Source organism: Sminthopsis crassicaudata, chromosome 1 (assembly GCF_048593235.1).
Source record: "Sminthopsis crassicaudata isolate SCR6 chromosome 1, ASM4859323v1, whole genome shotgun sequence".
Lineage (NCBI taxonomy): Eukaryota > Metazoa > Chordata > Mammalia > Dasyuromorphia > Dasyuridae > Sminthopsis > Sminthopsis crassicaudata.
In genome coordinates this window covers 478,366,898-478,391,284 of record NC_133617.1, presented here as the reverse complement: position 1 = coordinate 478,391,284, position 24,387 = coordinate 478,366,898, and the positions used below count along the sequence as shown (strand labels likewise).

General features: G+C 39.1%; 1 long non-coding RNA gene across 1 annotated transcript in view; it reads right to left on the bottom strand.

Moving 5' to 3' along the window:
- Positions 1-23,264, bottom strand: part of LOC141550455 (uncharacterized) — a 40,696-nt gene extending 17,432 nt beyond the window's left edge. Inside the window, exons 1-2 of the long non-coding RNA XR_012484606.1 lie at positions 18,057-23,264; positions 16,751-16,858 (exon numbers count right to left, since the gene is read on the bottom strand). This is a non-coding gene — a long non-coding RNA (uncharacterized LOC141550455). The remainder of the gene's footprint in view (positions 1-16,750; positions 16,859-18,056) is intronic.
- Between the last annotated feature and the right edge of the window lie 1,123 nt (positions 23,265-24,387).

The following is a 24,387-nucleotide window of genomic DNA, read 5'->3' as shown; positions in this document are numbered from 1 at the left end:
CCCTAAAAGTAGCCTAGTACTGGATTTTTGGATGCCATGTCACCCTGTCTGGATCATTGGGTTGAAATTTTTCATTTTGCAGATAAGGAAACTGAAATCTTATAGGGCCAAGTCACATTTCCACTGCCTTAGGAATGGCAGATCCAGAATTAGAACCCAGACCTTCTGATTCTAAATGCAGTGTTCTTTACTTTATACAAAACTGCCTCCCACTTCCAACATAGCTGGCCCAAATCACAGACAATCATGTGACTCAAGTCTCAAAGCCAATTGGTATGAGGGTCTCCCTTCTTGGTGAGGAGCAATGCCCCAAATCTAAATGAGGAGTGGGGAAGAACTGTCAAGAGTATGAGAGAAGACAGTAACTTTCTTCAGTCTCCTCTAGTCTTTTGAATCAATTTGGGCTCTTCTTTGGACTTCAAGGAAGGAGATAGACAATGTCAATTCCACTTCAGACTGCTGAAGGGACACTAAAACTAAAACTACTATGATAAGAGCTGATAGTCTCCATCGTGTTACCTATCTACAACTTGCTGTATTGGAGATTTTGGGGAATTTCCAGTTGAGTGAGTTCTAGAACTCCCTCTCCAATGAGTTGAGTTGCCCCATTCCCAATGGGAACTATATTAACTATGTTATCTGATATACTTTCTCTGATTTCTGGTTTGCTATTAATTTGAATACTATATGCATTTGTGTTATGGAACTGGAATTTAGTGGGAAGGGAATAATAGAGTCTTGGATATAAAGCTTGGGGCCCTCCTTTCCTCATTAATAAAAATTGGCTTGGAACTTAATTTGAACCTGAACACTACATCCCCTAGACTAATAATAGTCAAGGGAGCAGATAGATATAATCCTAGCCTCTTTTCTATGAGGAAAGCAGAATGGCCAGTCTTCTGGGCCCAATCTCCTGCTTCCTCTCTTAGCAGAATTAAAGTCTTTCTTGGAGAAGAGTGTAGATAAAAGAGGCTAGAGATATCTATTCTGTCTCCCTTCAAGTCACAAAATTATACCCTCATGTTGCACATAGGGGACAGCTTTGTTATACCCTAAAATTATAAATAAATTCTGAAAATGTAAGCAATATTCTAAAGGAAAAGATTAGAAAGAATATTGTTTCCTCCCCTACAGATTAGAAACTCTAGAAGATTTTCTGATTTTTTTTTATTGTGTGCATTATCTTGCTCATCCCCAGCCCCTTTTCCTTGCTCTTTCTTAAACCTAATGAAATTTTGGTTCTGACTGCATGAGCTTGAGCTAAACTGAGAAGGGGCCCAGAATACCAAAGGCTTTTGGTGATCCTAAAACCCAGAAGATTGATTAATCAGGACTAGGAAATTTACATCTCTTTCCCTGCTACATTTGAGTAAGAGTAGAATGAGTGCAATGTGTATGTGTGATCCTTTTAAAATTCCAAGGTCTAGAGATGGGATCACACACACACACACACACACACACACACACACACCCCTTTCCCTTTTTATTCCCTTTCTATGGGTTTGACTATTGGTACTTTGAAACAATTTTTAGGCCCCTGGAGACAGGAGGATGGTCAGGAGGAGTTTGGAGAGACATTTAGACAGAGTGCCCCCTGGAAGAGAATCTTTTCATCTCTACTAGACTAAGAAGCCATAGGGAGAAGCGATTATAAGGGAAAAAAAAGCTTTTCTGACTGGAGAATATTTTGAGGTACTGGTTCAATGGTTTTATAAAATGTATTCTCTTAAGTTTCCATTTTTAATGATTCAGTAGGATTTTGTTAAATAACAATAACATGGGAAAGCTCTTTGATTTCATCAATAAGGGAAGTTCTCAGTATACAAATTCCCTCCACCATCAGCAGAAATTTAGTAAATAAGACTGAGGGCACATAAGCCTGAGACATTTGGAAATTATGTAACTTTCCTAGAATCACTAAATTAGTAAATCAGTAAGTATGAGGCAGTATTTGAATTCATGTCTTCCTCATTTCAAGCCCAGAACTCTATTACTCTACATTGTTTCTATGTACTTAAGAGACAACTTTTAAAATGTCATTGATTCATTGTGTGGCTCAGGGTGAAAAGAAAGAAACAAAAAGTAAATTATATACATTTTGATTCAGTTTGAGATTCAGCAAACTGATGGCATTTATGTCAGTTTGTGGTTTCAATTTCCATCCTATTAAAATTTCTGATCTCCTCTTTTCTTTCCGAGTTTTTTCTTCCCCTTGCCCTTCTGTTTCCTGGGCCTCTTGAGGGACAATGTCTGGCACTTCTCTCCCAGTTAGGATGACATATGGTTTCCTCTTTGCTTTGTTTTTGTTTTGTGCTCTAACATTCCAGGTGCCCTAAATTGAGCCCTGAGAAAAACGAAGGTGCTCAAATCAAATCAAAACTGATGGGTTTGAAGGGTGGAGGGCTGAGTCCTACTATCTGAATAGAGGACTAGAACAGATTTGCAGTCATGAAGGAACAAGTAATACCTAAGAAAAATTAGTTAATTTGAACTTGCCCTGTGATCACCCACCCTTATCCCCATGCCATCTTTACTCAACTATGCTGACAAGACTTTGCTTCATGTCCAGCCCAACCATATTAACTGCTTCCAACTCTATCCCTTCTGTGACCTTCTTGTATCCACTTTCTAAACCTTTTATATAATGTAAGAGTGTGTAAAAGCAACTCCTACAGTTCCTCAAAATCATGAGTACATTTTTAAAGGAGAGGCAGTTGTTAAACTTTTACCAGAACATTGCTGAATGAGATCCACCAAATTGTTCAACCATTACCTAATTATGATGCATTCTGATATTGAATTTCCAAAGCATCTTTCCTATCAAGACTCTAAACACTCTAACATTTGACTATTACTTCTTTGACACTTTGAAATAAATAAGAATAATATTTTATTTTATTATTTTTATTATTATTATTTTTCTCAGTGGGGAAATTGAGCCACAAAATGGGGGAGAGGACTACCCCATGGAAAGAACATAGAACCAGATTTTACTTACTTAATTACTTAAATACCTTGATATTTAACTGTAGACAGATATTTTTTTCCATCTCTAAGGGTGTCCTAGAACTAGCTCTTACTAACTTTGGAGAAGTGAGTGTTAAATTTTCAGCATGTGCAGTTAGATCTCAAAAAAATCAACAAATTCTAGAGTGCTTGATTTACTGTTTTGTTGATTAGTTAGGTTTAAGAAAGTGATGAGAAAATGTTATTAATTTAAATTAAACTTTTAAAAATGTGTTATGGGATTTTTCCTATAGAATCAAAGAACCACAGAATAGTGAGCTGGAAGCAGGAGTACAGTGGTAAATGTTTAACAACTGGCTGGAGGGAGGGGTATGTACACAAAATACACAAACCTTAAAGTGTTTTATAAAAGTGAGTTATTATAATACCTATAAATATAGCAGCTTATGTCTTTTCCTTTTCTATCACCCAACCTCTCCCTCTACTACCTCTGCCACAAGCTCTTTTCTTTTCCCATTTAGGTCCTCTTAATTTATCTTTTGCTCTTTTTTCCTACTTTCACTCTCTGCTTCCTTTCCATCACTTCTTTCTGATTTTGCATAGTAACTTTGACAAGCTTTTCCTTTTAGTTTCTCCATTTTCACTATCATATATATATATATATATATATATATATATATATATATATATATATATATATATATGTATGTATGTATATAGTGTCCTATCCATCGTAAAGAGGAGATTCCTCCCATCCACTTTTTTTATCCTCTAGCTTTCTTGTTTTCCTGGACAAAATCCTATTCTTTCTTCCCCCCCCCCCCGCAATCTTTGATTTATATGCTTATAAAATCTAAGGTGTACGAAGGTTTGCGACGTAGGACTTTTTAATTGTGTGTATGTATATCTGTGTGAGATGGACCTCTATGACAGTATGATGAAGCCCATGGACTCCTCAGAAACATTTTTATATGTATGAAATACAATACATAGGATTATGAAGGAAACCAATTCTATTGAAGTATAGTTATCAAAATAGTATGTAAAAAACCCAGAGACCCCAAGTTAACAATCTCTGTTCTGGAAATTGGTCTGAGTTCTTTTTTCTGATTCTTCCTCCTTCTTCCCTTTGTCACCTTCTAGTTTCTCCTTTTTCTCCTTTACTAGCTATATGATTTTGGATAAGTCACTTGATTTTAATGTGCCTTATTTTCCTTATTTCTAAAAAGTCTCTAAGGTCTCCTCCAGCTCTAAATCTATGATTCTTTTAAGTCTATGCTTCCAGGACTTCAGAAGGAGAGAGAGAAAAGAACTCAAACTTATTCCTCTCCAGATCTTAACACATTCCTATTCTAATACATTGCTTCAAACTTCAAAAAGGGGGGAAAGGGAAAAAAAGAGAAATAAGGAATATTCTTCATTTTCCTGTTATTTTGTGCTCATCTCACGGTATAGCTCAAGCTTATTTGAATAGGAGATACTCAATATAGATTTATTAAAAAGATAAATGAATCAAAGGGGAAGAAGCAGGTAAGTGGGTGATTATAAATGGTTTACTTATACTCATAAGTAGTAGACCTGTTCATTCTTATTCATTCATCCCCAACACAAATACTACTCTCCCCATTTCTGTTCCTTTATTTTCTCTATTTTTTATTAGAACCCTTGTTCCCTTCCTCTCTCAGCATCAGTTTCTCATCCCTATTAATTTAATTAAATACTTTTATTACTGTTACTAACTATCCAGTCTTCTTGGTATCCATTGATGGTTAGAAATCCTTGATTCTAAAAGATTCTGCCCAGAGTTGGATTATGTAAGCTTCAGCCTTTACTGATGCTTCCATCACCAGAGAGCCTGGTTGGACCCAAGATTTCTCCCTAATGAAAATCAATATGGTCTAAGGGAATTCAACTTAATTCAATTCTGCAAACATTTATGCACCTTCTATATCTTAAACAATGTCTAGAAATGGCCTTCAATAGTTCTTGTCTTCAAGGATCTTATTTTCTACTGGAGGAAAAATACATTCACAGAAAAGTAAATACAAATCATATGCAAAGTAATTTGAGAAATATGGAGAGAACAAGCAACTGGGTATCAAAAGGGGCAGAGTATCAAGGAGGAGCAGGGGATGGCATTTGATCTGAACTTTAAAGAAAGCCAGGGTGGCGGAAAGAGTCATATATGTGCCAAAATGTTTGTGGCAGCTCTTTTTGTTGTAGCTAGAAACTGGAAGATGAATGGATGTCCATCAGTTGGAGAATGGTTGGGTAAATTGTGGTATATGAAGGTTATGGAATATTATTGCTCTGTAAGAAATGACCAGCAGGAGGAATGCAGAGAGGCCTGGAGAGACTTAAATCAACTGATGCTGAGTGAAATGAGCAGAACCAGAAGATCACTGTATACTTCAACAACAATACTGTATGAGGATGTATTCTGATGGAAGTGGAAATCTTCAACATAAAGAAGATCCAACTCACTTCCAGTTGATCAATGATGGACAGAGGTAGCTACACCCAGAGAAGAAACACTGGGAAGTGAATGTAAATTGTTAGCACTAATATCTGTCTGCCCAGGTTACATGTACCTTCGGATTCTAATGTTTATTGTGCAACAAGAAAATGATATTCACACACATGTATTGTACCTAGACTATATTGTAACACATGTAAAATGTATGGGATTGCCTGTCATCGGGGGGAGGGAATAGAGGGAGGGGGGGTAATTTGTAAAAATGAATACAAGGGATAATATTATAAAAATATATATATATATATAATAAAAAAAATTAAAAAAAAAAAAAAAGAAAGCCAGGGTGATAGTCTATGGAAACTAAGCATACTTAATAAATGCTTGCTTGATTGATTGATTGATAGAATGTATGAGGGAAATCAGTCTATTCTGACAGGTCCGATTCAAATTGCAGAGGATTTTGTATGCCAAATAGAGGTGTTTATTTATTTTTTTGTTATAGAGGCAAGAGGTATTCACTGAAATGTCTTCATCAGGGGAGAAAGATGATCAGACCTATGCTTTAGGAAAGAACACTATCCTGTAAATCTGTTGATTCCTGACTTCTAATCTCCATTTCATCATGCTTGTGATCTTGGTCAATTCATTTAATTTCTCTGGGTCTCAGTTTACCCTTCTGCAAAATGGAGTTCATCTCTGTCTGATAAAGATGATTATGAGGTAGAACTGTTGTGACAAACTTTGACATTTTCAATGTAAAAGCCTAACATAATCAGCAAGTTATGTATTAAATGCCTGCTATCTGTGTAATGCTGTCCTAGTGCCATAGCAGAGTTTTTAAAGCATGTTGCATTGTTCTCCCCCCAAATACTGTCCCATCTGGCTTCTTCCAGCAGAGTATCTGCCTTACCCAGCCTCTCCCAGCTGTCCAAGTTCTCAAGTCAACGGTAAATTGAAATGGAAGCAGTTCCAGGAGGTCCAGGGGAAGCCAAACCGGTAACTGGCAGCCTCTGCAAGGAAGTGGTGGGGTCTGAGAGGAGACCCAGACAGTGCAGGTGGGGTTTTCCCAAGTAGGAGACAAAAATAAGGAAGAGAATGCTACGTAAAGAGGTAGTTCCACCATCTACTCACCTAAATGCATTCTTCCAAGAAACTTAGCACTATATGATATTTACCACATTGGTCTTCCTAATGTCACTCTAAGGAGGGAGGAAAAATTCTTGATTTCTTCTTATATGGCTGGAAACAACAGAATTCAGAAAAGTGATTTCCACAAAATCACATAGTCAGTTGTTCACTAATTCTGGTCTAGCCAGAGGCCAAGTTTCCTACATTCTCCAGCCAGCCCTTTTTATATACTAGGCTATATTATATGTAGAAGCAGCTAGCTGGTACAGTGGCTGGAACACTTGACCTGGAATCAGAAAAATTCGAGTTCAAATGGCGACCTTAGGCACTTTCCTAAGCAATCCTAGGCAAGTCATTTAACTTCAATTGCCTCATCTATAAAATAGCAACAATGTCAGCATCTAGCTTGCAGAGTTGCAGTGAAAATCAAATGAGATGATATTTGTAAAGTGCCTGAAACAGTGATTGGTACATAGTAGGTACTCAATAAATGCTTATTCCCTTCCCTTTTCCTTACTGCCACCAGCTCTTTAAAAGTGTCTTTCAATCTCTATGGATTCCCAACCTGGTTTATTTTATAGATATAAGAAAAGGGTATTTTTTTTCATTCATTCAAAATAACTACTAATTGACTGATTATTAAATACACACCATTGTGTTGATGACAGCATAGAATAAATGCATTATGGTCCATATCTTCAAAAAGTTAATGATGATGATGATAATATTTATGTAGTGTTTTAAGATTTGCAAGTTGCTTTATAGAGTGATCTTTATATCACTATGCAGTAAGTGCTATTATTTTCCCCATTTTGCAGATGAAAAAAAAAACTCAGGCTAAGAAAAAATAAATGTCTAGAAGTGATCATATGTAGAAAGTATAGGAAGTTCTTATACCACTATATAATAAATGCTATTATCCCCATTTTACAGATGAAAAAAACTGAGGCTAAGAAAAAACAAACATGAGTAAGCATGGTGATATGTAGGAAGTCCTTATATCACTATGTAGTGTTATTATGCCCATTTTGCAGATGAAAAAAACTGAGGCTAAGAAAAAATGACTAAGCATGGTGATATGTAGAAAGTCTTTATATCACTAATATGTAGGAAATCCTTATATCACTATATAGTAAGGGTTATTATTATCCCCATTTTACAGATGAAAAAAAAAACTGAGGCTAAGAGAACATAAACATGACTAGTGTGGTCATGTGTAGGAAGTCCTTATATCACTATATATAGTAAGTGCTATTATCCCTATTAAAAAAATTGAGGCTATTAAAAAAAAACACATAACTAGGCAAGGGCATATGTAGGAAGTGTCTAAGGTAGGACTGGAACTCGGGTCTTCTTGACTCCAAGTCTGGCACTCAATTCCACTATGCCAACAATCGTGACAAAATAAAAAACTGACACACAAAATACTCCACAAAGTGTTAGTTCTAGTTAGATAATTCATGCTTCAGGTTTCAGGCACAGTGAGGGAAGGTATAATGGAAGAAGAGCTGACTTAAAGGATTGGGAGAATCATGTGAGCCAAGGCAATAGAAGCCATCTCAACAAGCATTCATTAGGCACTTACTATGTTCCAGGAACTGTGCTAAATAAAAATGAAAGTTGCATGGGTAATCTAGGGGAGCTTGAATGCCAAGCTAAGCTTGATTCTGTAGAAAATGGGGAACCCTAAAAGTCTTCAAGCAGAGAGGATACAGGCTAAGAAATGGCGCCTATGAAAGAATGGACTGGCAATGGGACGTGGGACGGATTAGAACCCGGCGACCACTTGCCATCTAAAACACGGCTCTGAGGAATGCAGCTGCAAGGCCTGGCTGTACGGGGTGTGAGAGATAGTGGGAGCTCCCCTGGACACAAAGAAGCTTACTCCGAGCAGGAGGGGCTGGGGAGGAAGGCCCCCGCCCGGATCACCCAGCGTTTACAGTAATCAAGAATGATTCAATTGACAGGTTTGTGTGGTGTTTGTTAATTTACTTGAGATTCATTCATGGGAACAGCTGGTTATATCCCAGCAGGACCGGGCCTCTCACTAGCCCACCTGCTGCTAGACAGACGGGCTTTGGGTACAGTTGTAGTTAAAGTTTAACAGGCAGATATTTCTGCCCATTAAAAAAAAAAAACCTCAAACTTCTCCAAAGGCTCTTGTGCCTACAATATACTGGGGGGGAGGGGGGGAGAGGGAGAGATGGTATAAGGAGGGGCTCTTTGGCCCCAGGCAAAAGGCTTACTGAAGCTAAGAAGACAAGGTCCCATTGCTGCCAGTGACCAAGAAACAGAGGAGAGCAAGCAGTTTTGGGGGGAGAGGAAGGGTCCATTCCTAAAAGCCATCTCCCTGAGGTGAATCTAAGAGACCTTAGTCCCTACCTGCTCTAAGTTTTGGGCCAGCAAAGGCTTCTTTCATCTTCAGCCATGGTTTAAACTTCACTTTGGGAAGGTGGTCTCCCTAATGATACAAAGCATGGAAGGAAAGATTCAGACGAAAGCACTAAGATGGGTCTGATCTACTGGACTGAAGGAACTTTAATGGTTCCTCTAAAATTGAGGGCCACTTAATTGTTGAAAAACAGTTTCCTGGGCTTTGATCCAACCTACCCAACAAGTGGCACCTCTGGATAGAGAGTAGGTGGGATGTGTGGCTAAGAAAATGCCTGAATATAGTGAGGGCTGAATGTAGTGAGGGCTCTCTCAGTCCTGATGTGTGGCTATTAAGAATAACTTTACTTTTCTGGTCCCCTCCTATGAAAAGAGAGGGGACATCAATCAAGGGACCCAGATCCTTAACATGTGTGTGTGTGTGTGTGTGTGCTCCAGAACGCTTTTATTTTGAATGGGACAACTTGGCTTTAAGTCCCATCATTGGATAAGAATATCCTCTTTACAACATGAAATTATAAATTTAGAGTTGGAGGCCTAGTATCAGGCCCTTACTTTACATATTAAGAAACTGAGACTCAGTGACTTGTACAGAAGTGCACAGATAGCTAGCATCAGTGGTAAGATCTGAAGTCCTCTAAATTCAGGATCAATGTGCTCTTCAGGAAATAGGTGCCACAGACTTCACGGTGTAGTGCAAAGTATCCTGGGTGTGCCATCAGAACAGGTCTCTCAATTCCATCTCTGAGGGGGAATGGAGGGGGGGAAGGTTCCATTCCTAAAGCCCTGAGGTAAATCTAAGACATCTCAGTCCCTACCTGCTCTAAATTTTGGGCCAGCAAAGGCTTCCTTCATCTTCAGCCATTGGTTAGTCATAATCTCCCTGAATTTATTTCCCAATCTGTAAAATAAAAAACAGGCTAGATGGCCTCTTAAGTCCCTTCTCCCTCCAAATCCTTAATCCTCTGGCATAAGAAAGATGTTCCCTTTTAATAACTGGATGATAGAGCTCCGGCCCTGGAATCAGGTGGATCTGAATTCAAATCAGGACTCAGTATTTACTAGCTGTGTGATCCTGGGCAAGTCACTTAAACTTTGCCTCCCCCCCCAAAAAAAAAAAAAAAAAAAAACTGAATGCAAAACCAACCTAGCCTAAGTGTTTGGGTGAAATAAATCAACCCAACCCTCCCAAAACAACCCAAAATAAAGGAACTGGGAAACATTCTTGAGTTTCTGATAGCTCTACATGCTATCCTATGCTGACTCCTTTGTGCCTACTCAGACTATGTATTACACACACACACTCACACTCACACAGACACACACACACACACACACACACACTCACACTCACACTCACACACATGCACACACACACACACACACACACACACACACACACACACACACACACACATACCCCGGCCCCTCACAGCTCCACCATTGTGTGACTCCATTAGGACGAGGCCAGGTCTCCACTGAGACCGCCTCACCTCTCCCTCCACCTCAGCCACAAGCTTGTTTGTTTGTTTCCAGAGGAAAGGTGCGGAGCCCCCGGCCAGCGGGAGGCCAGGACAGCTAGCCTCTGGCCTCAGACAGTCGGACAATGACAGTATTATTGGGCAGAATTAATTTTTGGAGAGCCGGTGGGCGGGAGTGGAGATAAAGGGGGAAGCAGGAGCATGCTGAGACCCCGCGAAACAGCCCAGGCTGCCGGGTGTCCGTGTCACATGCCACCTCCCCCGGCCGCCGGAGCTCCTATTAATAATGCACCGGGCCGTCCTAGGCGGCGGCAGCGGCGCCCGCGGTGGTGGCGGGGCTGCGGCCGGACCGGCGCAGAGAGCCCGGGCTCTTGCGGAAGGCAGCCCCGGCCAAGCGCTCCGCATCGAGCCGGGCTGGGGCCCCCGCGAGCCGCCGGCTTGAAGGGAACCGTAATTGCGGAGATTCTACATCTTCAAGGCTATTAGATCCTTGTAGCTTCCCCATCATGCTGTGTTTGGAGTAAATAGAGAGTGTTTAGCCCAGCCGAGAGGTCCTTTAATAGAACAGACAGTTTTTCCCTCTCTTCATCTTGCCCGTCCCCACAGCTTTGTTATTTAAAGTCAGGTTAAGGGAAGAAGAAGAAGGGAAAAAAATCCGCAGACAGGTTTGGCTGGGAAGCCGGAGGACAGGAAAAGTTAGAGATATTTATTTGACAGGGTCAAGGTTACCGCTTTTCTTTTCTCTTTCCCCAGGTCCCATAGGTGTTAGACTGAGAGACATTTAATCGAGGGAGTAGCGGTTTCATATCTATAACAAAAATCAAATAATGCAAGATGATTTACTCCCCCTAGCAACCGGGGAGCTTACCCTTAGCAACCAGCCTAGCCTCGGGCTGCGGTGTAATCAGCTTGAAAATATTTCAATTATTGTGTTGATTTTAGTGGATTTGAGAAGCGCTGTGTGGAGGGCCCGAGCACATTCTCCCCACGACCTGGAGAGGAAGATATTGATTTAAACAGGTGTCAGAGAGGAAAAGTGGAGTAAATTTAAATGCAATGGGAGAGCGGCGGGCGCATCGAGTGCGGCGCAGGGCGGGGGTGACATTTGGCTCGTTGCCTTGAATGAAAGTGACTCAACTGAACTAGAAATTTCACCTTGAAAATCATCTCCCATCGACACAATCAAGACAGGCCCGCTCGCAGGCCCCTCGGCTCCGCTTGGGGGGGGGGGGAGAGGGGAGCTTGGGAGAGGATGGATGGGACCCCACAGCGGCTAACGGTTTCAAAGGGGGGCTGGGGGAGGGCCATAGAAGGTTTAGGAAGAAAAAGGAAGGGGAAATAAATGAAAAGAAGTGGTTTTGTGCCTCCCTCAGGCTCAGAAGTAAGACCAAGACCCAATCTCCAAATAGATCCTAGTAACAGGGATGGTGGAGAGTCCAATGGTTGCCTGAAGTTGGAGCTACCCAGGGAAATCTCCCCAGAAGGGAAGATTTCAGCGATACTCTGCCAGGTGGTAGAGAGGAGACAGGCCAGAATGGCTGTGTAACTGGACGGGAAGGGCTGTGAGACAGAAAGGATCTGAAAGATTGTCTCGTCCCACCCATCCCCCCCTTAAGTTAGAGATAAGGAAAATCAGCCCCAAAGAGATCATAAAATACAGGATCAATATCTCTAAAGCTGGAAGGACCTTCGAAGGCTATCAGTCCAAACCTTTCCTTTTGGAGATGAGGAAACTGAAGCCCAGAGAGGAAAATGGGCTCACCCCATCTCCTTCTTTCCTGAGCCATTAGGTCCCAGTAATGTTCGTTCAACGCCTGAGGTTTCTCGGAAGAGCTTCTTCATCACTCTTCTTCAAGAAGAAATTGGAGATGAGTGAATATAAGTTCAGGCTCAGCAAGAGTGGGGGTGTTGGGAATGGTACGGAAGAACCAATGAACTGTCAACACTGGGATATTATCATCTGACCAAAGGAGTTTAGCAAACTTAGATCTGGCTAAAATAAAATGGTTGTTGTTCTTTGTATCTTTTTAGTCCAGTTCTTGAAGCCAGAATTATGACCTAGGAGATCAATTATATGAAGCAAAGCTGAGTCTCTGCAGTTTCTTCAGGGGCAGGTGCCAATAACTTCACCTTCAGGAAATAAAATGTTAGCCTGGCATCCTATGATTTAGTGAATCGGTTCACCACTTAGTCATCAGTAGCCACAAGTATAGAGAACAGATTTTGGCTTCATACTAAAACGTGGGGTGGGAGTGAGGAGAAGAGTTTCCTTTTCCTGCACCCCTTACCCCAGTTATGACTGCCAATTTATTAACCATCAGATTAAATTCTAGTCTTGTGCCTACTTTGAGAATGATTTGATCCATAGAGCCAAAGTGAAGACTGGATTTGCTCCTAATTAGTCTTCCTTCATTATATTATTTTATATTATATTATGTTCTTTTACAATCCATGTCCTATACTGCTATCACATCCTTGTTCCAGAAACTTCAATAATTCCCTGTTGTTCTAGAATAAAATAATAATTCGTCTGTCATTTAAAACCTAGCACAATCCGATTTCAGCCACTGAGCTGATTTTCACACTGGTCTCCTCCATATAACTTACTAAATAGATTTAGTTACCATCATCCTTACAAAACATTCCATCTCCTAACTCCATACCAAGTCCAAGCTTTTTCACTATGTTATGTAATGCCTTCCTTCCTCACTTCCAATTCTTGGAGCCCCTTCAAATTTTCATTCAAGAGCCACCTCTTAAAAAAAGATATTTCTTATGAATGATTTCTGAAAAGCTTGGAAGATATACATGAACTGATGCTGAGGGAAATGAGAATCAAGAGAACATTGTACACAGTAACAAAAAGAGTATGTGATGAGCAATTGTGATGGACTTGGCTCTTAACAATGGGGTGATTCAAGGGAATTTCAAAAGATTTGGGATAGAAAATGCTAGAAAGAACTAAAGACTAAATATGTATCTCAGCAAAATATTTTCACCTTTTTTGCTTGTTTTTTTTTTCTTTCTTGTGTTCTTTTTCCCTTTTGGTCTGATTTTTCTTACACAACATGACAAAATGGAAATAAATTTAAAAGAATTGCACATGTTTAATCTATATCAGATTGCTTGCTGTCTTGGGGAGGAGGGAAAGAAGAAAAAAAGAAAAAATGGAACTCAAAATTTTAAAAAAGCAAATGTTGAAAACTATCTTTACATGGACAACTGGACAAAATAAAAAAAACTATTAAAAATTTTCAAGCCTTTCTCTCCAATTACATTTTATGTACTTTGTATACCTCTTATATTTACTTGTCTCTTTGATGATATTATACTCTCCAACTTGGAAGTATAATGTAAGCTCGTTGAGGCCAGGGACTGTCTTGAATGTGTATTTTGTCTTGTATAGCACTTAGCCCATCATAGGCACATCATAAATGTTTTGTTGACTGATGAATTAATTAATGGTATTTTCAACTGTGTAGGAGCAAGGTATTTGCTAAGAATACAGTCAACATCTTCCTTTGCTTATCCTACTAGTCCTTCTAGCATCATATGGTTCATAGTGCTAAGAGCAGAGGCCGGAAATAAAGCAAAAGCCAAGATTTCCATGCTGTTTTCCTCACTAGAATGTAAGTTCCTTAAGGGTCAGTTCTTTGTATTTACATCCCCAGTGCTTAATGTTTATTGACTGAGTGATAGACTGACCTGGTCTCTGATATGGTTACTGTAGAGTTGACTGTATATACTTGCCATGGATTACGTGGGATAAGGAAGCAGGAATGAAGCTTGGATTCAGAAGATGATGTTCTTTCACTAACCTATTTTCCAGGGTTCAAGTTGATTCCAGATGCTCTGGCGACCTGATGTTCCCTGCTGTGCCATTCCATAGAGAGTTAGCAGATAATTTGGATTCTTCAGTTCCTAATGAAGTGACAGCTGAGGTACCTTGTTCTGGTGATATCATTTCAAGGAGAGTGGCAGCCAGCCTGAGGTAGACTAAAATCAGAGCTCTTAAGGCAATGACAGTTCCTACCTAGACCATGCTCAGATGATCAAACCCTCAGGCTTGAATCTCTGCTCAGGGCCAATGAGTAATAAAAGTACTGATTTCATTTGTTCAGCTTCCAGAAGGAAGGTGAAATAAGTTTGTTTGGGTTTGTTTGTTTTTTTTTTTTTTTTCTAAATTAAAATGGTGGCAGGCCAGTACCATAGGTAGAGGGGTGATGGAAGGGGAAAGCTATCTGCAAGGCTGTATTAAACTCAGCTCTGTTTGCTACAAAGACAACTTTGATCAAAATTAACCCATCAGAAGAGTCCCTATGACCCCTCTCTGACTGAGAAATATGGAAGGTCCAGTACATGTTTTTCATAGCAGTGAGAAAGCAAGTAAAATAATGAACCCACTATGCCCAGAAAAAGCAACGAGTGATAGCAACACTCAACACAGAGATCTTGTTGCTCAGGAAGGTAATCCTAACACATTTAAGGAGCATTTTTAATGTTTATAAAGCACTTTTCTCACAACAGCTTTGGGAAATAGGTAATTGAAGGTTGCTATCTTCCTTTTATAGACTAAACCTCAATGGCATCAAGTGACTTCCTCAGTTTCCTCATTGGGGCTAAACTAAATGGCCTCTTGCAGACCCAGATTTTGATCCTATGAATAACTATCCAAGGTCACATAGCCAGTGTTAGATTCAAGATTAAAACCCCAGTCTCCTGGCTCCCAGTGTTCTTTTTTTTACATGATAGTATCCCTCTGTCAGTAAACAGCTTTAGAGAGGATGTCAAAATATCCTGGCTCTGTAAGTACCTGTGTGATCTTTTACAAATTAATTCATCTTCCTGGGCCTCAGTTTCCCCATATATAAAATGAGAGAATTAGACTAAAATATCCCTAATGTCTTTTTCTGGTAACTAATAAAAGGCAAAGGAGAGTGAGAAGTATGTATATGACTGAGATAGTCTTCCAGCAGGATAAAAGAAGGGGAAAGAAAAAAATACCTAATTAACAATTATAGAATCACTGATTTGAAGTTTAAAAGGACCTCAGAGGCTGAAGAGTTCAATTCCCTAATTCTGTAAAAATGAAACCACTGAGCCACTGAGAATAAGTTAAGTGATTCAACCAAGTTTACTCATCTAGGAAGGAAGGGAGCAAGCATTTATTAAGCACCTAATACATGTCAAGCATTATGCTAAGTATTTTATAGGTATTATCCCATTTGGCCCTCATAACAACCCTGGGAAATAGGTGCTGTATGATCCTCATTTAACAGTTGAGCAACTGAGGCAGATAGAGGTTCAATGCTTTACTTAGGGTTACACAGTTAGGAAGTCAAGTTTGAATGCTGGTCTTCCTGAATCCAGTCCCAGAGATGTATCCACCAAACCACCCAGCTGCCTCTAATGGTCAGAATTCAAACCCATATTCTCAGACCCCAAACCTAGTACTCCTATTATACCATGAAGCTTCTTGTCCTCAGGTCCCTCCCACTCCTAAATTCTGTGATCCTATAAAACTACCACAAAAGTTAGCATTCTGATTTTTGTCATCATTCCTTTGGGTTAAGGCATTGTGTCTCCAGGATAACCCTTTTATTTGGAATATATATTACCTAGGATGGCTTGTGCTTTAAGCCAAAACGCCACCCCCACCTTAGGTAACAGTTTTATTTCTCAACTCCCTAAAGCATTTACATTGCATATCATAATTATTATATCATATATTAAAATTATTTGTGGTGGGTTTTAATCCATACTAGACAGTAAAGTCTATGAGGGTGGGGACTGTATCTTATCTAAACTTTACTTCCATTCCCTTTCCATTGATGAAATGCTCTCCAAACACAACTTATTAAGTGCTTGTTAAATGAATTAATGAATGGGCAAATCACTTCCACTCTCTAAACTTGAGTTTCTTCATTTGTAAAACGGAGTTAGATTTCAGGGATTTCACACCTTTTCTGTGTGTCCTGGATCTTTTTGGCAATCTGATGAAGCATAGAAATTCCTTTTCAGGATAAGGTTTTCAAATGTATAAAATAAAATACTTAGCATTATAAAGGAAACCAATTATATTGAAAAACAGCTATCACAATAATAAGTTCACAAGATGAGTTAAAAACCTCTGGCCAAGATGATCTCTAAGGTAAGTCCTTAGCTCTGAATCCTATGATGCTTTTGAATGAATGAATCAAGAGGGAGATGTTGTGGACAGTTTTTTCAAAATGACCTTGTACACTAACTCAACTTACATTGCTTGGTTCATTCCAAAGGAGGCAACAATGATGCTCAAAGCATTTACCTGTCCCAGGCTGACCAACTTCCAGGACCACAAATAGGCAAGCTCTTGTGCTAAGGAGGACATGTCACTCACTGACTCAGAGATACAGGAACCAGTCGCATCTTCTTCCTATTCAGTAAGTCAAGTGAAAGAAGAAAGGAAATGGGTCAGTATGGAAGTTATCTGGGTTGGAAGCAAGGGAATTCAGTCACAAGTGCCAATCCTTGAAAGTGACTTATAAAATGCTTAAGTAAAAAATAAAATAAAATAAAAGTAGTTTTTTTGTCTTGTTTTCTTTATTAAAGCTTGCTAAAAATGGCCTTTTCCACAAAGCTCTCAAGTGACTGTGGCAGGAAGGGAGAGCCATTGGGGAATCTTAAAACAGGAATTCACATATTCCCTGGACTGTAGGAAACTGGACCCAAGTGCCAAGTATAGACAAACAACTGAGTACTTCATTTGTTTTATTTAAACATTACCAAGTTATCTTAAATGTGGTCATTCATAAAACAACTCCCTGGACCTCATAGTTCCTCTATAGCTCAGGCCCCCAAGACATAACCTTCCATTAACATTTCATAGAATTTTCAGGCATTTCAGTGTGCCTTACTTTTTGTGACCCCATTTGGGGTTTTCTTGGCAAAGATTCTGGAGCAGTTTAGCCATTTCCTTCTCCAGTTCTTTTTACATATAAGGAATTAAGGCAAACTGGGTTGAATGAGTTGCCCAGGATTACACGACTAGTAAGTAACAGAGGACTCAGAAAGATGAGTCTTCCTGACTTCAGGCTACTGCCACTTAGCCACTCTTTTCCCTGTTTATCCAGTAGGAATTGTTCTCAGCCACCCAAATTAAGATCTTTTGAGTCTTAGACCCTTCCAAAAAAAGTCAAATTGCTTACCTACCTTATAGAATGATGTAATGAGAGCAAGAACAATAAACTAAGAATTAGGGAATTTAAATCTTAATCTTGGCTCTGTCACTAAGTTTTTATGACCCTGGACAAGACAGATATCAGTTTGTTCATCAGTAAAATGGAGATGATAAGAGTACTTCCCAATGGGCTCATATGGAAAGCACTTTGTAAACCTTCAAGCTCTGTATGAGAGTTTTGTGATGGTGTCAATGATGGACTGAGCTAAAAACCTAAGTTCTATCCCTCTCATTAATCTGCTGTATGATACTGGGCAAGTAATGTATCTTTGTTCCTTTCTTCAATTTGGGGAAAATATAATGGCAATATCTCTCATCTTGGTCTTCTTATTCTCCATTCCCTGTTCCTTCCATCAAATCCTTACCATCAATCCCAAACTATGTTTATACCAACCTTCTGCTGTGAATCTTCTTTTATGGGTCCCCCATATTCACTTCTTCAAAAACTTGGCACTTCTTGACCCACAGATGGAACTCTTCATTCTCCTTCCCCAGTGTGGGGAAAGATGGTGTCCTTCCCCAAACATTTAATTCTGATTGACTATGACGTTGTCCACTCAAAACTAAGAGAAAATACACTAAAGAAAGTTAGATCTACAATGTAGGTATTGGTTTTATTTGCTTATACATGTTGGTAACAAAGGTTTTGTTTTCTTCATTTCTCAATAGGGAGGAGAATGGTGTGAGAGGAAAGAATGCAGACCATGAAAAAAAATTGAATTTTAAAAAAAGAAAGAAAGATAATTAGGTCTAATTATTGCAGGGTAGGACAAACTCTCCCATTGTGCTGAGCAACTCTCTGTGATTCAATTCAACACAAGTTTATTAAATCCCTACTATGTGCCAGTATTATGTCAGGTGATGAGAATGAAAAGAAAAGTGCAAAAAACCTTCCCTCAAGGATCCATGATGCCACTAGATAGAATTCCTATGGGATCAGACTACTGAGACTCTGTGCCCTTCTCTGAAAATGTCAAAAGGTTGTGTGTATATAGTAGATAAGGCATTAGAATTGAAGTGAGGAAAACAAAATCAAATCTCACATTAGATGGGTGATCCTAGACAAGTCATTAAAATTCACTTTGCCTCAGTTTTCTCATCTTTGAAATAAGGAAGTTGGAGTCAATAGCCTCTAAGGTTTCTTCTGATTCTAAATCTATACCCCACTAATCTCTAAAGAGGTTCATGATCATTTAAAGGTGCATAATTCTGGACTAGCTTCTGTGTTGTATTAAGCCCTCTAACAGATGATGGAACAGGGTTGCAGATCTCTGATTTAGAATCCCTTTCATTGACCCTTTTCTTTTTTTCCAGGGTTCTACTAGTGTCTGGGGAAACAAGAACTCTTGGACCATCTTTTCCCCTTATAACCACTGATATCTTAACATTTGGGAATTTCATCAAATCCAATGCTACCTATTGTCCAAACTGACAATTCAGAAATAAAGATATTCTAACTCTTGGCTTGCCTCATTTCACAAATTTCTATCAAAAATCACAGATTTATCTTCTGGTTTCAGAATCTCTAAGTGGTCTTGAATAGTTACACACTTTATTTGCTCCTCAGCAATCCATAAGTCTATAAGCATTTACCAAATACTTAGTATGTGTTCAACATTGTACATGAGCTAATCCTTTTCCAGTCCAGTTGAAAATACTGAAGAAAATGTCATAAGTCTTCTGCATTAGCCCCAGACACCTCCTCTCCTTGTCTCACTTGTCATCATTACTTTCACTTTGGCCTTGCTCCTAAATGAGACTTCCTAGCCAGGAATTCCTTTATATTTATAGGGCAGGCTCCTAGCCCACAAAATCCTCAAAGTAACCAGTTTCCAAACTCTCTCGTCCTGTTTACCTATGTTGGACTATTTTTCCTCACTATTCTAAATCCTCAAAACCTCTTTTTTTTTAAAGAAATATTTTTCTCCATTTTCTACTATTTGAAATACTGCTATGTTCTATAGGATTCCTAGAACTGGCTGTTCTTTTAAATTAGCCAACTAGAAAACTCATGCTTCTCTTCCTGGCTCTGCTGTCCATATCCACGGGTACTAGAAGCCCTACTCAACCAGACTTTCATAGTTGCTTGGCACCCAAAACTAGGTGATCTTTCATTATGGACAATTGGAATTAGTATGGCAGGATTTTGAATTTTCACAGATGGGATGGAGACATATGATTTAGCCAAGATTCTGGTTTGACCAATTTTCACCATCCAAAGTAGTTTTGACCAGGAATTGATAGATACTTGCTTTGAAATCAGGAGTTAACCCTAAATTTTAGGAAGGAAAAAAGTTCAATTTTCAAGTCAATTAGTTGACAAAGTATGTGTGTGGAGCGGGGCAGAGAACATAGCAAATTACCAAAGACCATTGTGCTCGGTTTCAGACTGAGAGTCAAATTTGAGTCTCTAAGAGTCTACAAAAGTATGGAAAGGCTCAAAAAGGAAGTTGGGCATATCTAGCCAGGGATATTCTGAGCCATTCATGGAAAGCCTGTTGACTTGCGGCCACTCTTCCATCTTATTTATCTCCTTTCCCTCCCCTTCTATAAACAGAAAGAAAATCCCAAACAGGACTGGAAAGAGATAGTTCTGTAGGAAAACAACAACAACAATGTAATAAGGAATTATAGTGTATTACAAACTCATATCGATACATAGTATCAATATGTAGTATCAGGTACTAACCAAAAAAGCTTGCATGAATTTAGGGTCCATTCACTGAATCATCAAGAGGAAAGTAGGAGTTCTATCACATTATTCTCTGCTTAGACAACCTATGGAAAAGTAGGCATCATGGACTAAATCCAGGGTGCCATGGTGCTCTGGTGAGTGCAATTTGGCAAGCCCTGGATCAGACTAGCAAATTTGCTTGTCTCCTCCACATAGCTTGATCCATATCATGCAGGATATTATAGGATTCACAGAAGTTTCTTTATACTTTTATCTTTATGCCCTTAGTCCTTCATCTGAGGCTTTTACAAAGTCTATGGCTTTCCTTTGAATCATCTGTCATTACCCAGATTGCACAATTGATAATGTAGAATATACACATCTTTCTCCCTTCCTCCCCACCCTCCCTCTCCCTTTGTTGAAAACTTTCTCTCCATATACAGCAAAGCACTCAGGGAAGTTAGGTGGTGCCATAGTGCTCAGAGGACCAGCCCTGGAGTCAGGGAGATTCATCTTCCTGAGTTCAAATCTGGCCTCAGATATTTCCTAATTGTGTTATAACTCTATAAGCCTCAGTTTTCTCGTCTATAAAGTAAGCTGGAGAAGGAAATGGTAAACCACTTCAGTATCTTTGCCCAAAAAAACCTAAGTGGAGTCATGAAAAGTCAGGTGCAGTTAACTGAAAACGACTAAACAACAAAAAGATATAGAGAATTCTCAAATCTGAAACTCTTGTGTAATGGCCTAAATAAATAAATAAAATTGAACTCTAAGGAAAAGTAATATGGAATAACAAAGAACTGAACTAAAGGGGGGACAGCTAGATGGTACAGTGGATAGAGCATTGGCTTTGGAGTCAATTGGACCTGAGTGCAAATCCAGCCTCAGATACTTAATACCTCCTAGTTATGTGACCCTAGGCTAGTCACTTAACCCCAATTGCCTGGCCAGAGCCAACAAATAAAAAATCAAATGAACAAAGAAACTGAATTCGAGCCCAGAAGGCTGAGTTTTAGTTTTACTTCTACTACTATCTAGTTGTGTGAATGGGGGCAAGTCACTTAAGTGCTATATGATGAGTTTTAGTTATATCATCCCAAGAATCATCTTCCATATCTGAAAAATTTCAAGAAAGGGAAGCTCAAGTCAACCTCATTTCTTTACACTACTCTAACAAATCCTAGATTTGACATTTAAAAAATTCGACTAGCTGCATCTATAAGAGCAAGCACTAGATATCATAGGGTTCTTCTCTATGTGTGTCTTTCTGTCCATGTCTCTGTCTGTCTCTGTCTCTGGTTCTGGTTTAAATATATATACACATACATACATACATACATATATACATACATACATACATACACACAGAGAGCATAAGCAAGATTTATCCTCTCCTTTACTGAATTTTGGCTCCAAATTTACCATAAAACTAAATACCATCTCCAGGTTTTTCCAACCCCTTTAGAATAGCAATATGCTACTTAAATGTGTATTTTTATTACTTTCTCTATTATAAGTAAAAATATTGTAATGTGATCTGATAATTCGCCAGCTGTCTGAGCCTAGAACGGGCTTTACCATTATGGAGTTGAACAAGCGAGGGGAGCGGGTGTGTGTATAATGCTTGCTATCTGGGGAAGTACATTTCGATTTCTGCTTAGGTTGGTACCACATATGCTAGGCCACATGTTCCTAGTCTGGTAGACATATAATTGTGCACATTTATCTTATTGTAGTTTAAAGTGCAAACATTATAAAATAACACCAGTGTCTACTGTGGTTTATGAAGGAATGGGGGAGGTTAGTGGGAGCACAGATAAAAACAGATGATGAAAACTTTCCAGAAAACACTGGAGGAAATAGTGGCCCCATCAAATGCTTTGGGATGCAAAGGAAAATGAAACCTCTGGAAGCTTCACGGATTGCCAAAAGGGAAGGACAAAAGCAACAGATCACAAGGCTAATGTGCAAGTATTTACTGCCCCCCCCCAATAAGTGATGAAATTCTATCTTAATCCATCCCGGAATAAGGCCAAAAATGTTCATCAGAATTAGCGTCATCACAATGAGGCCTAATGGCATTAATAAAGATTATGGCCAATGGGTGAGTGATTCAAAAGCAAAACTTAGTTGAAAGTTATTTCTAAACCACTTCATTTTTTTTCACTAATTGTCCATAATATTGGCTAGATTAACACTGGACCAGAAGAGATCATTGATCTCACAATATTGCATGCCCTGAATAGCATAAGTAAGCCGAGGCTGGAATATCACACATGTTAATTATGGTGAAATGGTTGATTTGGTGTATTTTTGGTTCTTGGGGTGGAGGGAATCATGAGAAAGGAGGGGTGAGAAAGGGAGAGCAGAGAAGTGGAGGAGAGAAGAGGAAGAGAGAAATGAGGAAAAATGAGGAGAGGGAAGAGAGAGAGAAAGAGGAAAAAAATGAGAATCACCGATTACTTTGATGTTCGGTCTATGAAACTTCTCAAATTATAAAGGAGAATCACTTTTGAGCTCTTAAGTGGCTCCGAATAAACTGACTGTCCAGAAATACAATGAAAAACCGACACCAGATCTCAGTAACAAGGGAAGAAAAATTGTCAGTGGTGAGATGAATATTAAAAGCCCTATCCGTGAAAAACGCCCTGGAAATATGCTTTAAAGGAGAAGGATGAAGGAGGGTGATTACACTGGTGATTATGTAAGGAAAGCTCAATGTGTTTAGGGCCAGTGCTAGGCCAACTATGCAGATTTCTCTTTCGGTCTTGTTCGTGGGGGAGATTTCATGAAAGCAGTTTGTGCTCAGGCAGGAATGAAAAGAAAATGATATTGAGGAGGAATAATGCATGGATCACGAGCAAGGCAGCAAGGTGCAGCTCTGAAAGCATCTCAATAGCCAGGCAGAAGAATTGGGATGGAGGGAAAGGGGGCAGGTAAAAGGCCTAAGGAAACTCAGAGGAATCTCTGTTTCTAGAACCAACCTACCCATACCATATAAAAATTATTTTTCTATAAATATATTGTTCTAATTAAGAATTTAGACATAGAGACATCATTAACCAGTTTGAGAAAGGGGAGGCCATAGATTAATCACAGAATACAAAATTTCAAAACTGCAAGAGATCTTAAAGATAATTTAATTCAATTCTCTTATTTTATAGATAAGGAAAATCTCCCAAGATTCTGCCTCCAGTTAGTGGTAAAGTTAAGATTCAAACTCAGGCCTCCTGATACCTATCCTACTATGTTGTGCTTCAATACACCTGGATAATGACCATATGTTCCATTTCTGTCCACCTATATTTCTAAAAACAAGTTCTACTAACCAGTCCACATTTCCTGAGGATCCCATATTTGTTCGTGTGGACACTGTGCAGACATCACATCTGTGCCAGACACTGTGGCATAAACACAGAAGAGTATTACATAATCCTTGCCTTCACAGAATTGCCTACCTGAGGAAGTAAGATAGTCAATCTTCAAAATACAAAGCTATAATGCAAGATGGCACATAAACACTTAGAAGATATTCAGAATATCACAGTCTACTTCTACAGTTGCTTGAATAGTTGTCTCTTTTAGGATTGTACCTTAATTATTTTGGTTTCTACACCTGAAGACCAGAATAGAGAAGTAATGATAAGTTTCATGACCAAAAGCCAAGATGGTGTCCATCTCACTATGGTGTGAGACAGGATCACTCAGTAACAAGGCCAAGAATGATGAGCCACACAAAATATCGCCATCTTTTCTGGCCAAAAAAAAAAAAAAGAAAAAAGAAAAAAAGAAAAGAAAAGAAAGGAATTAACTCTGATGATCACACAACTTTGTGGACTTGCTCATGCTGAGGAGATAAAGCTATGTGTCCTAATAAAAAAAAACACAACATTCTAATGATACTATACCAGGGGCTTCTAACTTTCTATTACATTTTATTAACTATAGCCTCCTATCTTATGCTTCTAGCATTATTTAGCTACAGCCTCTCCCCAACCTGCTCTTATAGCCCCATAATAGAAAGCTCTTAGCCAAGGTTACCACAACATAC